Genomic DNA, 14993 nt, shown 5'->3' on the forward strand with positions numbered 1-14993 from the left:
CCTCCTGCTTTGTTCCAAGCTCAGCTCCCCCAAATCTCCCTGTGTTGGGGTGCTGGGGGCACTCAGCACCACACCAGCTCAACCCCAGTGATTTGGGCTCTCTCCCTGTCCCCTGCTGTGAGGTGACAATGTGTGGCCCCTCCTCAGGGAGCATTTAGCCTGTACCTGCCCCAGGTGTACCTTGTGTGTGTGTGAATGCTTCCAGTTCACCCCTGCCAGGATTACCCAGGTGTATTTTAAACATTCTCACCATTTATAAAGCACAAAAATCCCTAACCACGAGTCCAAGCCATCATTCCCTGAATTATCCTCTAAATACTAATCCATAAATGATGTCAGAGAGACAAAAGCTTTATCACATCACCCAGTCCAGCCCTTTATGTTTTCCCTCCTGGTGATTCCTGTTTTCTCCAGGATACTCAAGACCCACAGAGCTGCAAAACTGGTCACAAATGGAGCTGCTGGAGAGGACAGGGCTGTCCACAGCTTCTGAGGTGTTCACCCAGGGAATGGGGTTGTTCCCTCAGCTGCAGAACTGGGGTCTGTGCCCAGGTGAGCTCTGTCTGTACAGTTCATGGTGTAACACCATTGCAGTGACAGAATTCAGACGTGCTGTGTGCCTGGAAGGATGGGAGGAGCTTTCGATGAGGAGAAGGACTGGCCCCTTGCTTGGGCAGTGTGTGACAGCCAAGGTTTAGCCTGAAACTCTGGAGATGCTGGGGAGGAGCAGCCAAGCCACAGCCCAGAGGCAAACACCTCCAGCAGGAAAAAAGGAATAAATGCACCTGGAAGTGGCAGGATGGAGGCTGAAGAGCCACTGGCTGCCTCCTCATCCTCCTGTGATAGATAATAATGCAATGGCTGAGTCTCACAATTAAAAGGCAAATATCATATTTGATATGTATGTTAAGAGAAGTTTTATAGATTTATAGTTATGTTTTACCCCCTTATGTTGTTATCAGGGGTGACCTGGGTTTGGGACATTTGGGAGGGTGGGATTGTTACTATGGCAACAGCTGACCTCCAATCAAGGTGTAAAAAATCAAACTCCACCACTGGACACAGAAGGAGTCATGGACAGAACTTTGGGAGGGGACAAAGGGTTAAAAGGTGAAACCTCCATTGTGTGGATGAGCACATGGTGGGGAAAATCCTCTGCTCCCAACACTGTAATATTTTCTCTAATTCAGTCTTCTGTTGTATTTTTGATAAGGTTTTAATAAACCTTTTAAATTTTTGGAAGTGAGCATCATTTCTCACTCTCCCCAGTGTGGAGAAACCCTCAGAGCGAGCTCAGGGTGGCCACAGGATCATTTCTAGAGGTGCAAAAGCCCCTCATGCAACTCCTGCCTTGTGCTGTTGAGCACAGAAAGGGGCACCAAGGCCACCTTCCAGGCAGGCAAAGGCAGCTCTGCTCTGCATAAATCATGCATGGCCACATCATCTGCTGGGAGCACAAAGGCAGCATGGCTGATTGCTGAGGGGCTGGTACCTGTGGGTGGAGGCTGCAGCCTGTACCTGTGGGTGGAGGGCTGTGCCTCTCTCCCTGAATGTTATCCGTGTTTATCTCCTTCCCTACCTCTGCAAGAGGGGCTGGGACTTTCCATTGAGTGGACACTGATGACTTCTGCTTTGTCACCCCAAAAAGGAACCACGGCACAAAAGGGCCCATGCAAGACCCCAGATGAGTAAGACCCAGATGTCTCATTACACACAGGCTTTGCAGAGACTATTTCCCACTTGGAAAGCAACTCAGGGAGCTAAAATTATACCCCTATCTACTGATATTTTGTGATATCTACTGCCCAGGCACAGAGCTGCTGTGAGAAAACCAGAAGGGACTCCTGAGGCATTTTTAAATGAAGTTCAAAGAGGGAGTCTGTGTAAGGGCACAGGACAGATCCCATACAGTGTGTCCCTGATACAAATGCCAGTTGATTGTGTACTGGCAATACCATCAATGCAGGAATCCAGTTTGAAAGCTGTAAACCAATTTAAAAGCTGTGGTAAGTGGCAGCAAGGCCCAGTGTTCTCCCCTAAATACCATGCTCCATGTTTAAATATCATGGAAAAAAGTATCTCGGGTTCAACAGCTTCCCCTTGTAGCAGAATTGGCTTTAATGCTTCTCCCTGGCATCATTCACACTCTGCTGACTCTGGTTTCCAGGCTGTGGGTAGTGCTTGTGCTGCACTAAAACAAATGCTCTGTAATGCACAAGGAGTTCTGCTCTCTCCTGGACGTGCATTCACCTGGAAAGTTCATTACAAAGGCAAGTGATGCAGCTGAGATAGCACTTCCACATTCAAACCTGAGAGCTCAAAACAATCAGGAGAGTGAAAGGAGCTGTGTTGAGACAAATAACTCAATCTGCTGTCAGATTCCCCAAAGTGCTTCACCCCAGCTCACCCCTAGCGTGCTGCAAGCCTGCATTGCTCCTGGAATTTCACAGCACACCCTGAGGGTCCTCAAGGGGGCCAGGACTGAAGGCCCAGCCCAAAACACCCCCTGCTCGTTCCCTGTTCACATGGAAGTCAGTCCCAGAAGCTGCACCAAACCATCCTCAGCCACCTCCCATCTAAGCTGATAAATAAATGTCTGCTTCACTTTCAGCCCACACTGTTCACTTTCACATTGCTGTGTTCTGGCTGTGCAGCTCCTCAGTTATTTTCTCCTCATGCACCTATTCAAAGCACAAGCCAGGAATGCAAAGGTCATCCTCTTCCAAACCTATAGGCAGAGCTATACATCTCTGGTGTCCCTTTGCTACTCAATGTTCATTCTCATTACCCTGGCACATAAATCTCTGGGGAGTTACAGGGGAATTCAGGTGCTTGCTGTCCTCAGACATTTCCCAGAGCACCCAATAAAGGGATGGCACATCTCTGATATCAATAGATTTCCTGTGAACTTTGAAAGCAGCATAAAAAACGAGCCTAAAGTTATCAACAAGAATCAGAATGGCAGAATGCATTTGGTGTGCAGGTAGTTGAAAAGTGGTTAAGGGAGCTGACAGACTCCAAGATGGGACTTTTTTCTTCCTTTTCTATGAAAATGACATTGATTGACTGGGCTTGGACTTGGCACAGAGCTGGCACAGAGAGCCCAAATGCCCCACGAGCTCTGTGGTTCACAGGCAGTTTCGACATGCTTAAAAATAGAAAACAACTCAAGAGCTGTTTGATATAAGCCACGACCCCTGAAAAATGAGCTGCTGGCTTCCCCAGGGCCTGTGTGTGCCTGGAGGTGGACTCTCAGAAAATGGGCAACCATGGAGCTGGAGAGTTTAATAACCTTTGTGCTTTTGGAACATGTCAGGGGGCTGGAAAAACCGAGATGAGCCAAGAGACAGCAACTCCCTGAGGGTGAAGTGTGCTCAGCACCAGGAGGGGTGAGGAAAATCCAAAGGTGTGACCCACAGTGGTGCCCAGCAGGATCCTGCCCTGCTGTACATGAAGTGAGGACCCTGATAACATCTCCTGGAAGTTCAGGACATTAACATAATGCTTGTTCAAGCTCTGGAAGTGTGGCACAAATCCTGCCAAGCCGCCTGTCTGCCTCCAAAGTCTGATCTGCCATCTTGTCCATGCTTTACATCCTGCAAAGCACCAGCAAATGTAAAGGAAGAAGGGGTTTTTCCTTTTAAAAACTTTAAAGCAGAGCTTTCAGGAATGAAACAGCTGTTGCAGGAGGCAGACAAAGCCCAGCCCTGTTCCTGGGCAGGTACCCAGAGCTGTGTGCACACACAGCCCTGGCTGACTCGCCCCACTGACCAGAGCCCCAGTGCCCAGCCTGGCCTTTGGTGCCAGCCCAGCTCCCTGCTGCCATCCCTGGATTTACCATCCTCACCCCCGGATCCCTCTGAGGTTTGGGCAGCAGGACAGACTCGTTTGATGACCTGCCTTGGGGGCTGAGCAAATGAGATTCATTAGGATATGCAAAAAGCCGAGAGCAAAGCAGCCCTATCTCTCTGTCTGAGCTCTGCTGATCTGATAAGAGCGAGCTGCTCCAACATGTCTGCAGAGGAAGATCTGAAGCTTTCTTCTTCCCATGCATTCCCAGATAGTCATTGCAACTAATAGACAAATAGGTCAGAATAAATAACAGCCCCCTCATTTCCCCCAGCACGGCAGTCTGGATGGCTTAAGTCGAGTGTTAATAAGAAACAAGGCTGCTGTAACAAGATGTCCTGATGCACTGCAAAGAATATGGAGCATAATGGCATCTTTCAGACATACTTTTCACTAAAAGCTTGTCATTACCCAGACAGAGGAGACAGCATCTGCATAGAGAAGCTGAGGAAAAGCAGCTTGAATGAAGTGATCCAAAAATGGAATCATCAAGTCACTGCGTTGTTGTATAAAATAATACAAAAGTGGATTTTGCTGAAGTTCAGCATTTTCACATAGGCACAATAGGCAAAGCAAAATTACTACAAGGAGAGGGAGGGATGTTGGAGGTACAGACCTGTTCTCTTATGGGGATCAAACACAGCCCTGTGGTGTAACTGGGTGATGGAGCAGGCCTGTGTCAGTGTGCATTGGTTATCCTGAGGTGGTTTTTAGAGGGAAATTCTGGCTTGCCCCACAGAAACTGAGAGGCAAGCTCTAGGGGAAGAGGGACCCTAGAGCAGGCAGCAGGAAAAGCTCCTGGCTTCACCTGGGCCCAGTGAGAGCAGAGCCACTGAAATATTGATTGTGGCTCCTTGGCTTTTTGACAACACATTTGGCCCCTTTGCTGAAGCATTCAGCAGCGAGCAGAAGCTGCTGTTACTGAGAGCTCTCCTAAACCAGGGCAGGGGGAAGAACCAGAGGTGGAAAATCTAAATTTAGCAGGCGGCAGCCGGGCTGTTCGCTCGGGCACGGCTCTGCTCCCACCCAGTGAAGGATTTTCAGTAGCAACCATCACCATGGTATCACAGAGCCGCTGCTGTGCAGCGATTTTGTCAATCCCTGTGGGTTTACTGGAACACTCGTGACATTTTAGGTGCAGGGAAGGGGCAGGTGGGTGGGAGGGATGTTTCTTAAAGCACCAGCTCTGGGAATCAAGGGAAAACAACTGCAGCACTTCACATTTTCTCTATAAGAAGAACATAGTCCTCCTGCTTGCAGAGCTCAGGAGACCCAGAGCATCTTTGTCTGAGGGGAGGGAGGAGATTCTTGCACTGTCCCCCTGATTTTGAGGGGAAGAAGGGCTGGAGCACAGGATTTGAGCTGCTGGAATTGGCTGTGGAGAGACAGTTTCACTTCCTGCCTCCGACTGTCGCAATGTCCGGGTTGCCAACAGCCAGAGCAAACATTTCTAATGTAATTTCCATGTTGATTTTTCAGCTGTGGCTCTTTTAACACCCTCTCCCCCTGGGCCTGTTCTGTTCTCTCTGTGCCTTTCCTGCTGCCCGTTCCCCGGCGATGACAAACCGCAAAGCGTTTCCCAAGAGCGAGAAATCCTCACAGGAATCATCTGTTGCAAGTCCTGTCTGACAAAACCGTGTCAGAGCTTTGGGGACTTTCTCTCTATTTTTAATTGAGTGCATCTCTTCCCTGGCATTTCCCCCTGCTGGCTCCTTCCATCCCTGCTAATACAGCAGATCTGGGATGGGAAGCAGAGCTCGTGCCAGGATGGGGAAGAGCTGTTGCTCCCACCTGATTCCCTGCGAGGATTTTTATATAAAAGGTGCACACACGGGGCTCCCTCTCTCCCTTTATTCCTCCCTCGCAATCAGCACTCTTGATTTAGTCCCTTTCTTATCGTGGCCTTGCAGTATCACATCTTGGCTTGGTATTTAGTCTTCCAGAGGCTTGAAAGGGCAGCTTCTCCTTGAGTTTATCAGCTCAGATGGGGGACGCTGCTTGATGGTTTGCCAGGGAGCTTCTGTGCCATGCCTTTTATGTCTCGATCGAGTCAGGGCTTTCTGTTTAATTAAAGAGATGGGGATACAAAAGGCTCCTCTTGGATAAAATCTGGGGGGGGGGGGGGGGAGAATGTGCTGCTGCCTCAGAGGGGAAGGGGGGATGGATTCCCAAAGCCAGCAGAGGCTGATGAGAGCTGAGGGCAGGGTAGCACGGCGTGGTCTAACAGAAGGGGAGGCAGCCGCTCTGCCAGCAGAAGCCCGTGAGCAGAGAGCCATGGAGCACAAAATTAACACACTGGCTCATCAGGAAATGTTAATGTGGGCAAGGCGGGGAATTGCTTCATATGGGCAAACAATCTGTGCAGGAGGGATAAGCGCCATCAAAACCTGGTACAAATCTGGGCACGTTTCTCCAAAATCTGCCCTCTACCCTCAGCTTGAGGTTCAAGGCAGGAAACGCAAAGCCCTGATGAAGGTGTTAAATCCTCATGGCACAAAAACAACAAAACGTTTGGTTGAAATAGAACAAAATTAAGGAATCCAACGGGGCTTCTCTATAAATGATTAAGGTACTGCTGCACAGGTCCCAGGAGAGGAACTTTGCAGCTTGGAGTAAGTGGTTTGGACAAGCTGATTCTCTTCAGAACAGTCCTAAACACAAATATTAACTGCTAATGAACTCATGTCCTCTACAGATGCTAGCTCTGCTAGGTCTGCCAACCTCTCCTGAAATTTAAATTGCTCTCCTCGACCTCCACCATTCCCCACTGCTCCCCTAATGGAGACCTGGGACCAGCTCCACCCAGCCACCACCTCCCCTCTTTACCCATCACACAGGACCTATTTCCCCCTTTGGAATGATGGCAGGGGAGCCAAGATCCACATAACCTGATGCTGAACTTAGTCCCCTTCCATTTACAGTGCACCTGGGAGGAGCAGAAGGTCCAGTGCTATGGATGTTTGACAGAGAGACTCCAGTTTCAACATCCCAGATGAGCAAGTGCTTTATAGCCTGCTCAAAGCCTGCCTGGATAGGGCCACAGGCAAGGTAATGTTCACAGAACTTTTCAGGAAGAAGGCCAGAAGAACATTAAAAAGTAATTGAAAGGCCTGGGGGATCAGGGGAAGAGAAAGACAAGCTCAAAGAAACCAAGGAAAAAACCCGAGGCACAGCAGTGTGTGAGTGCACTTGTCTGAAAAGCCCTAAAAAAGAGTCATGGTGAAGAAAGTGAGGAAACTGCCTCTGAAAGGATCCTTTGAAATGGTAGCAGTGGCTGGGAAGCAGTAAGTGGGAGGCACTGGGAAAAGGAGGGAGTTCAGCTGGAGGATGTGTCTCCAGATCCACCACAGCCTCGCCTCCCAGGTCAAAAACCGCTTTAAGGAAAGGCGGAATGAATGTTACCAGTGCAAAAATAACCCTGAAAATATTAAGAGCACACCTTAGGTAGCACTTATTGTATGAAAGGAATGCTTCCTCTTCACCCAGAGAGACTTCAGAATTACACAGATGGTTCAAACATATCTATAGTATTGGTAGTAATTTAGAAATCTCTCTGGAGGAAAACAAGGTTTTAGCCTTTTTTTTCTTTCTTTCTTTCTTTTAAATGGCAGCGAGCTGAATTTTAAGGTGGAGTGAGTTTATTTCTGTCGTGGCTGACGCAAAGAAAGCTCCATCACCCACAGATAATGGCAGATGGTGAGCCGTGCCCAAATCCATCACGCACAGGCCTCAAGTGGAGGTTCAGAGCAGGACTGGGGATGGCATTTCTCAATCAAGGGGCAGCCAGGATACAAAAATCCACGTGCTCCAAGCACCTCTGTGAGTGGCAGAGAAGCCTCTGAGCAGCCCAGGGGACAAAAGATGACACAGGGTAAGAAAATGTGCACTCAGTGACCAACTGAGGGCTGGTTTTATCCCAAGCCCTGCAAACCCACTGGTACATCATTAAGGTGGATGAACATGGCTCAACAGAGCTGATAATCCCGTGCCCACGGTGCTGTTGCAGAGGGTAAAATGTTTTCTGGAGGTGGTGGAGGGGACTCTGAGGTACCATATGGTCTCCTGCAGCCCTTGCTCGGCGCCCGGGCTCGTGCTCTCATGTGACACCCCATTAGCGAGTCACACGGAGCAGAAAGCAATTTTATGGCCAGATCCTGCTCTTAGAAGCTATGATGACTAAACTAGCTAATCAAATCAGCATAAATTTGCAAACACCGTTTTAGCAGCTGCGGCCGTAAATATCATCGGCAGAACGCGCGCGGTGGCGAGCGCGCACGAGGAGTTGAGTAATGGGCTCCCCATGGGCGCCGCAGCCATCAGCCGCTGCCTGGCAACTCGGGGAGGGGGCCAGGGGGCCACGCTGCCGAGCCTGCAGCAGCAGATGCAGCTATCACCACAAAGCAGCGAGAGCACACACGCCAGAAAAGGGAAAAAGGCAAAAAAAACCAAAAAGAAAATCATTTACGGAGACAAACGTGCGTGCCTCCATTCCCGCCCCATGTGTGCGTGCTCCATGTGGAGGGATGTGTTTCAGCCTTCCCAAAGTGACTCATTTGGCATTTTCCAGGGACCTGCAAGAGGCTCCCCGCACACACGTTCCCGTTTTGTCAACAAGCCATAAAAATAATCAGCCGGGGTGAAATTCTCTGTGAACACAGACACCGGGGCTAAATTTGTTTTTAATTTGTGCCAGCTCCCGCTAATGGGAGCTGGGCTGCACGGAGCTCCCTGCACGAACAAAGGGGAGAGGGGAAAAGCTGCTGGGATGAGCAGCCTCCACCTCCCCTCTGGTGAGGAGCAGCAGCTCGTGGTCCCCGAGCAGATGGAGCAGGGCTGGAATGGGCATGGCAGGAGTGGAAGGATTGTCCCGTGTCCCTGTGCCAAGGGCCCCTGGGAGCAGCTGGAGGCACGGCCAGCTCGGCCACCAGCACAGGGAAGAGGCTTTTGGGGCTCAGAGAATTGAATGGAGATCCCTGCACCTGCCAGCAGGAAACTAGCTCAGCCACGTGGATATATTTGCAATAAAAAAGAAAAAAAAAAAAAATACAGGGGGAAAAAGACCAGCAGTGATGTCTTTTTGGTAGGCTGGTAAAATCACTTGGCTGGTGTGAAACATATCCTGGCCTGATGAGGATATCCCACTGGCTCTGAGGAAAACCCAGAGGGCAGGACAAACACTGTGCTGCATAAAGGTAAAGCAGGTTTGCTGGAATCATCAAAATCTCATGAGAAAAGGCCCCAATGTGGGGATGTTTACACAACAGTCATTACAGCTCACACCAATAAAGCAATTTCTAGCTAAGCTCTAAAGCCAATCTGCAGCAGTGCAGAAACCAAAGTGAACAAGGAAAAAGAGCATTTCCAAGTTTCCAAGGAGCTGGCAGCCCATCCTGGGCTTCATCTTGCTGTAATCAGGAATGTTGCTTGGAGATTAAAATGTGGAGATACCCCCGGCTGCTGCTTGAAAGGTTCCTTACACCCAAATCGTGGTTGGCTGTATTTTATTGGTTATGGTGATTACCATCATTATATTTCCAGAAGACTGTGCTGTGCCCAGCAGAGGGGCAGCCTTTCTCAGCTCATAAATCAGGAGAGTTGAAGATACAGAATTCCCTGAGTAACTGGCAGATGTGGTGGACCAACACAAATGAATGTGATGGATTCACTGTGCTTAGAAAATGGAGCTAAAAGGGGAAAGGAAAAAGCTCTTCCCTGGCCAAGCAGCAAAAGGGCAGGTGACAGAGCACCTTGGCACATCAAAGGAACACATCAAAGGCAGGGGTGGTGCCACGTGCTGGTTCCTGTGCTCATGATGTTCCTTCCTCAGCTGATGCCCTGTGCAGGGAGCATCCCAGTAAATGTGTGGAAACACCCAGAATAAGAACAGGAAAAGAGCAGAAACAAGCTCAGGGGATGGAGCTGCCTCCCATACCAGCACTCAGGTGTGTCCCTCAGCAGCTTTCCCCAGAGAAGGGCTGTGGTTTGTGGTTTGCATTTGTTCACTTGTGCAGCATTTTCAATAACCTCTGTCCTCCTAAAGGGGAGTTTTTCCAGCAGTGTCTCCCCAGCAGAGCTGTTGGTTACCCACTGCCCTGAAACACCCCAAAGCTTTGTGCTCCTGGCACCAGCTGGGAATGAGATAGAGGAGAAGAGCTGCATGTGTGGGTGCAGAAAAGGACTCTGGGCAACCAGGCTCAAGCAGCACAACCAGCAGTGATATTTCTCCAAAACATAATTTGGAACAAAGGGATGCACTCACCACGTTGAGCTCAATCCCAAAATACACCCCACGGTCTCAGTCCAAGGCAGTACAGTCACTGTGAGCCAGATCCATCATGAAAAACCAGTTGCTCCTTAAAAAAAAAAAACCCCAGTGACCAAAGCCAGGGTGGAGAATTACTAGCAGAACCAGTACAAACTCTGGAACATGGTTTAAAGCCTTTTTTTCAGGGTCCAGAAAATTCCAGCTGGCTCTTCCCTGTGCTTCACTGCAGCATCAGCCTCTTGTCTGCACTGTGGCTGGGGCCAGGGCCAGGAGGTGCCAGCTACTACAAAAGATTGCTCTCATGCTATTCCTGCTTTGATCCAAAACAAAACACGCTGGAAGTTTTGGAAGAACATCTGTTCCCACCAAGCATCCAGCCCAAGCCTCCCAGACCTACGAGCTCTGGGTAATTCAGTGGAAAAGCAAGGCAACATCTCAATTCTGAGATGCAGAAATTTTGGCAGCGTTTGCTGCTCTTTGCTGTGTACACAGAAAGCCTCTCCTTTGTGCACACAAGCAGCTCAGCTCAGGGCCTTTCAGGGAGAGGAAAAAAGAGCTGCCTTTCCCATATGCATTTTTCCCTAAGAGACATAAACATGAAGGATGTGTTCACCAATTTTGAGAATGCTCACACTGATTTTAATTGATTAATGGGCTTGTTTGGAGGGGGAGAAAAATAGGATTCTTACTTATTTCAGTTCAAAAGAGCATCCAGAGCATCTCCCAGCCCAAGAGCTGCCACAAGGCCTCACGTGACAGGATCCTGCCCAGACTGCAGCCTCGGGTTCAGGAGATAACAAACCCTTTCTGTGGCTGCCTGTGCCTTCAAGGCAGGGCATGACTTGGAGCAAGCCCACCCACAACAGGCAGCAGGTCTGTGAGGAGCAGCCCAGACAGGGGGCCATGTGATACCTCCCCCTTCCAGGGGCTTTGGAAAGTCAAGCATCCTCGAGCTGCCCCGAGCTTGGGCTCCTCTCCAGCCACACCAATTCTCGCCCATTTGAACCCTCCCCTGTCCCAAGACTGCTGTCCAGCTGAAGTGTGCAGGGACAGCTTTTCCTGGGATCCCAGAAGTCCCAGACTGCATGAGGTCTGCATATTGCCCCACTGCTGCAGAGACACTGTGCATAAAGCAGTAATTTGTGGTCTTAGCTTAGAGCTGAAATAGATATGACAAACAAAGCAAGAGAAAATCTACTGCAGTTCCCACTCTGGTGTGAAAGCACTGAAAAATATAGAGGGAATCTCAACTGTAGCTACAGCTCCAGGATGGCTGCAGTTCTGATATTTGCCACACTGTACAGCCAGAACACAGCCAGGCCTATGCAGGCAGATGGGGAATGAGCAGAGCAAAGCTGCCTCCATCTACCCCAGCCCTGGAGCTGTGTCTGACGAGCAGCTCACAACCAGCACCCAAAGATAAACCTAAATTAGGTGACAGTTTACCTCAAAATGCCATAAACCCTCACAGTTTACGAGGGGGCTGCAGCAACCTTCTCCTTCATCTCCACGAGGGGATGAAGGCTGGAGCTGGGTCACAGTGGGACCAAGAGAAGGGGTTGGTGGGTCAGAACCTCCCATTTTCCACACCAAACCTCTTGTGGGGTGGTCTCCTCTGCTCTCTGCCCATTGCTGTGACCAGGGAGCACACAATGAGGGGGATTCATCCCAAATAAATCCCACTGGCACAAAGAGGGGTTCCTGCAACATCCCAGTTACAAAGAGGTGCACAAGCAAAGTCATCTGCTTCACACTCCATATTTTTTCCCAGCAGCAGGAAAAAGGATTTCCTGTCACCTCCTAAATCATCAGAGCTTCTTGCCTGACTGTTTCAAGCACAGCTTTATTATCCCTTACATCAACTTCTGAGAGCACTGTCCTTTTCTTGTAAGAGAATACCAGAGTTTGAAGTTCCATGTGCTGGGGTCTTTTGGTTGGTTTTTGTTTTCTTCATCCACTCTGGTTTTGTTTCATTTTTTTCCTGGTAGGGGAAGCAGTGACATTTCAAAGCAGCACATTTGCTGTATGGTCACTCAGAAGAAATTGAGGTCCTGTCTCTGCACTTTCCCTCAGAAAACGCCTCCCAAGCTGGCGGCGCCACAAAAAAGAAAATCTGATTTCACAGCAGCACAAAGACACAAATTACTTTAAAGCAAGGCCATGCAAAATAAAACCTACCATTAAATCCAAGGGGCTGAAATCAGGAGATCCCATCTCTGATTATCCCAGCTCCCCTACAGAAGCTTTGCCCAGGCTGGAGCTGCCGGGTCACGTCCATTATTTTCTCACACAAACCATTAACCCAAGCAGGATCACCCATGGGGCATCCTGAGCACAAATGCAAAAGGCTTTGACATGGCATGGTTTTAATGCTCACACACAGCAATATCTGCTCACAACAGGGGTAAGTGCCCAGGTATTGCTCCGGGCTGGAAAAGCATCTCAGAGCAGAGGCACAGAGGTTTTGGTGGCTCCTGCCCACCCCTGCCTCTGCTTGGCACCTCTGAGGCTGAAGGCAGCCCACGCTCCCATCTCAAAGCCTCCCAAATTTCAGGGCTGGGAGGGTTTCACCACCACAGCTGCTGTGGGAGGGTGGATGCAGCGAGGTCAGGGAGTGGGACAGTCGTGCTCTGCTCAGGTTGGAAACAAAAGGAGTAAAACCAAGTTGGAGCGCAAGCTGGTCCCCACCCAAAGCAAAGCCATATGCAGCCCAGCTCAGGAATGAGAACTATGCAGCCAGAGGTTTCCTCTAGTTATTGTTTTGGGTTTGGGCTGCAATGGGCAGGGAGGGGAGGAACAAAAACAGAGGGCGAGGGAAAGGAGCTGAAACCCAGCAGAGGCACGAGAGCCTCAGCCTGACGTGGAGCCCTGGTTTCGGGGTAAGGCTGGAGGCAGGGATGCTCTGAGCAGTGATTCCATCAGCTCCTGCTGCCCCTGAGCTCAGCTGCACCTGCACAGCAGCTCGTGACACAGCTGGGGCTGTGGGACACTCCTGGTTGTGTGACACCCACATGTGACATCAGTTTCATTTGCACTGACACCCATCAATTTGGCACGTTCACTACACAGCAGAGCAGACATGGCAATGTCTAAACAGGAACTGAATTAAAAAGATCAAACTCCAGTAGAAATTTTTCCCCACAAAGATATGCTCAGAAAGACCCCAGATTTTCAGCTTTCCATTTCAATACAGAAGATGCAACCCAAAGCACGTGTTGTGCTGGGTGAGAGGTGCTTTAATTTCTCTTTCCCTCTTGTCCAGATTCAGCCAAACATTGTTTCAGCCCCATTTACAGACATTCTCCAGTTCCCTGACTCCTTTCCAGACCTGCTGGGAATGCTGGGCTGTGGAGATTCATGGACATTGACCTCTTAACTAATAAGCTTCGTGCAATCTGTGCCTAAAATTGGAGTTGAGGGATTGCAGTATTACTGCCCAGCATTCTCTCCCAATATTCCCTGAACACCCAGCAAGCACAGCAGTGTTTCACCAGCTCCCTGTGCTCCTCACTCCAGCTCCTGGGTTTTTTTGGTGCAGACAGGAGAGATTCAGGGAGCAGTGGTTTTGTAAGCAAGCTGATTTTAGCTCAAACTGCCAAGGAAATGGGTATTTTCACTTTCTCCCTGCTCCTGTCCCTACCTTTTGTCCTTCTGTTGGCATGAGCATCAGCCAAGGCAGGGAACTGATCCAGCTGGAAACTGTCTGCTTGTCTTTTCCCTTTCTGCTGGGTTAGTTTTCAGAAGGATCAGATTCCTAATCTGGCAGATCGCTCGAGAGCTGATTTTGGCACCGGAGGGAACACATGACCCAACAGCAGGGACTGAGATCAGCTGAAACCGAGCCTAAACCCACAGCCACAGAGAACACCCATGGCCCACCCTGTGCCCACCCAGGCAAGGATCCTCTGCCTGCTCAGGAGGCTCTTTCCATGCTCCTGTTCAGCTTCCAGAGGGGAAAAGACGCTTTTGGGTAATGCTGAGCTGTGACCTCCCCTCCCTACCTGCTCCACCTGCACATCCCTTGGCCATTGCTCTGCTGCCTTTCAGAAAAAGCCCAGGCCTCCGCTCCAGCCTTCCAAGGTGTCTTCCTTTCAGCAGCACCATGCCACTGGCAGGGATTTCTGTGCCCATGGCACCACTAGGCAGGGATTTCTGTGCCCATGGCCACTTGTGTGTTTGCCACAGTCACGTGTAAATGGTGCTTGTGCACGCCCTGGGCAGATGCACGCAAGGACAGAGCTAAAAATTGCCAAAATATTCTGGTTCCCACAGGCTGAAGGAATGGGCTGTGCTGCTGTGAGCCATTACTACCAAGCACAGGGTGTTTCTATGGCTACACCTTGCCTGGATTTCACTGCTGCTTTCAGCAACACGTTCACCCTGTCTGTCTGTCTGTCTCTCCCTCGCACACACAAACCAAACATCCCTTCTCTCCTCATGCCAAACAACACCTCTGCTCTTCCTCCCACACACAGCTGAAAATTCAGTGTGGCTGTTTCTTGGGACCCAGCTGAAGAGGGGGCAAAGGTTCTGATCCAAACTGGCCAGCAATCCCACAGCAATCTCCTGATCCTCCAGCCTCACTTACAGCAAAGCTGGACCTGGACATATTTACTGGAGATCTCTCAGACTCCTTATGAAGGCACAGAACCAAGAGCAGGCAGACCCCTGAGCTGCTCCCAGAAATCTGGAGACCTGGCCTGCTGAGGGGGAATAAAAAAGAAAACCTCTCCCAGAAAGGCTGGAATCAGGAGCCATGTGCAGAGGGGTCAGCAGTCCCCTGGCCCCAAGGTGACTCGTGGAAATGAAGATCTGGGTTGGCTGCTGGGGGAAATGCTAATGGCTGGGAGCAGCTCATGTCAAGCTGAATAAATCCCCT

This window comes from Ammospiza caudacuta, chromosome 16, assembly GCF_027887145.1.
Source record: "Ammospiza caudacuta isolate bAmmCau1 chromosome 16, bAmmCau1.pri, whole genome shotgun sequence".
NCBI classification, from domain to species: Eukaryota; Metazoa; Chordata; class Aves; order Passeriformes; family Passerellidae; genus Ammospiza; species Ammospiza caudacuta.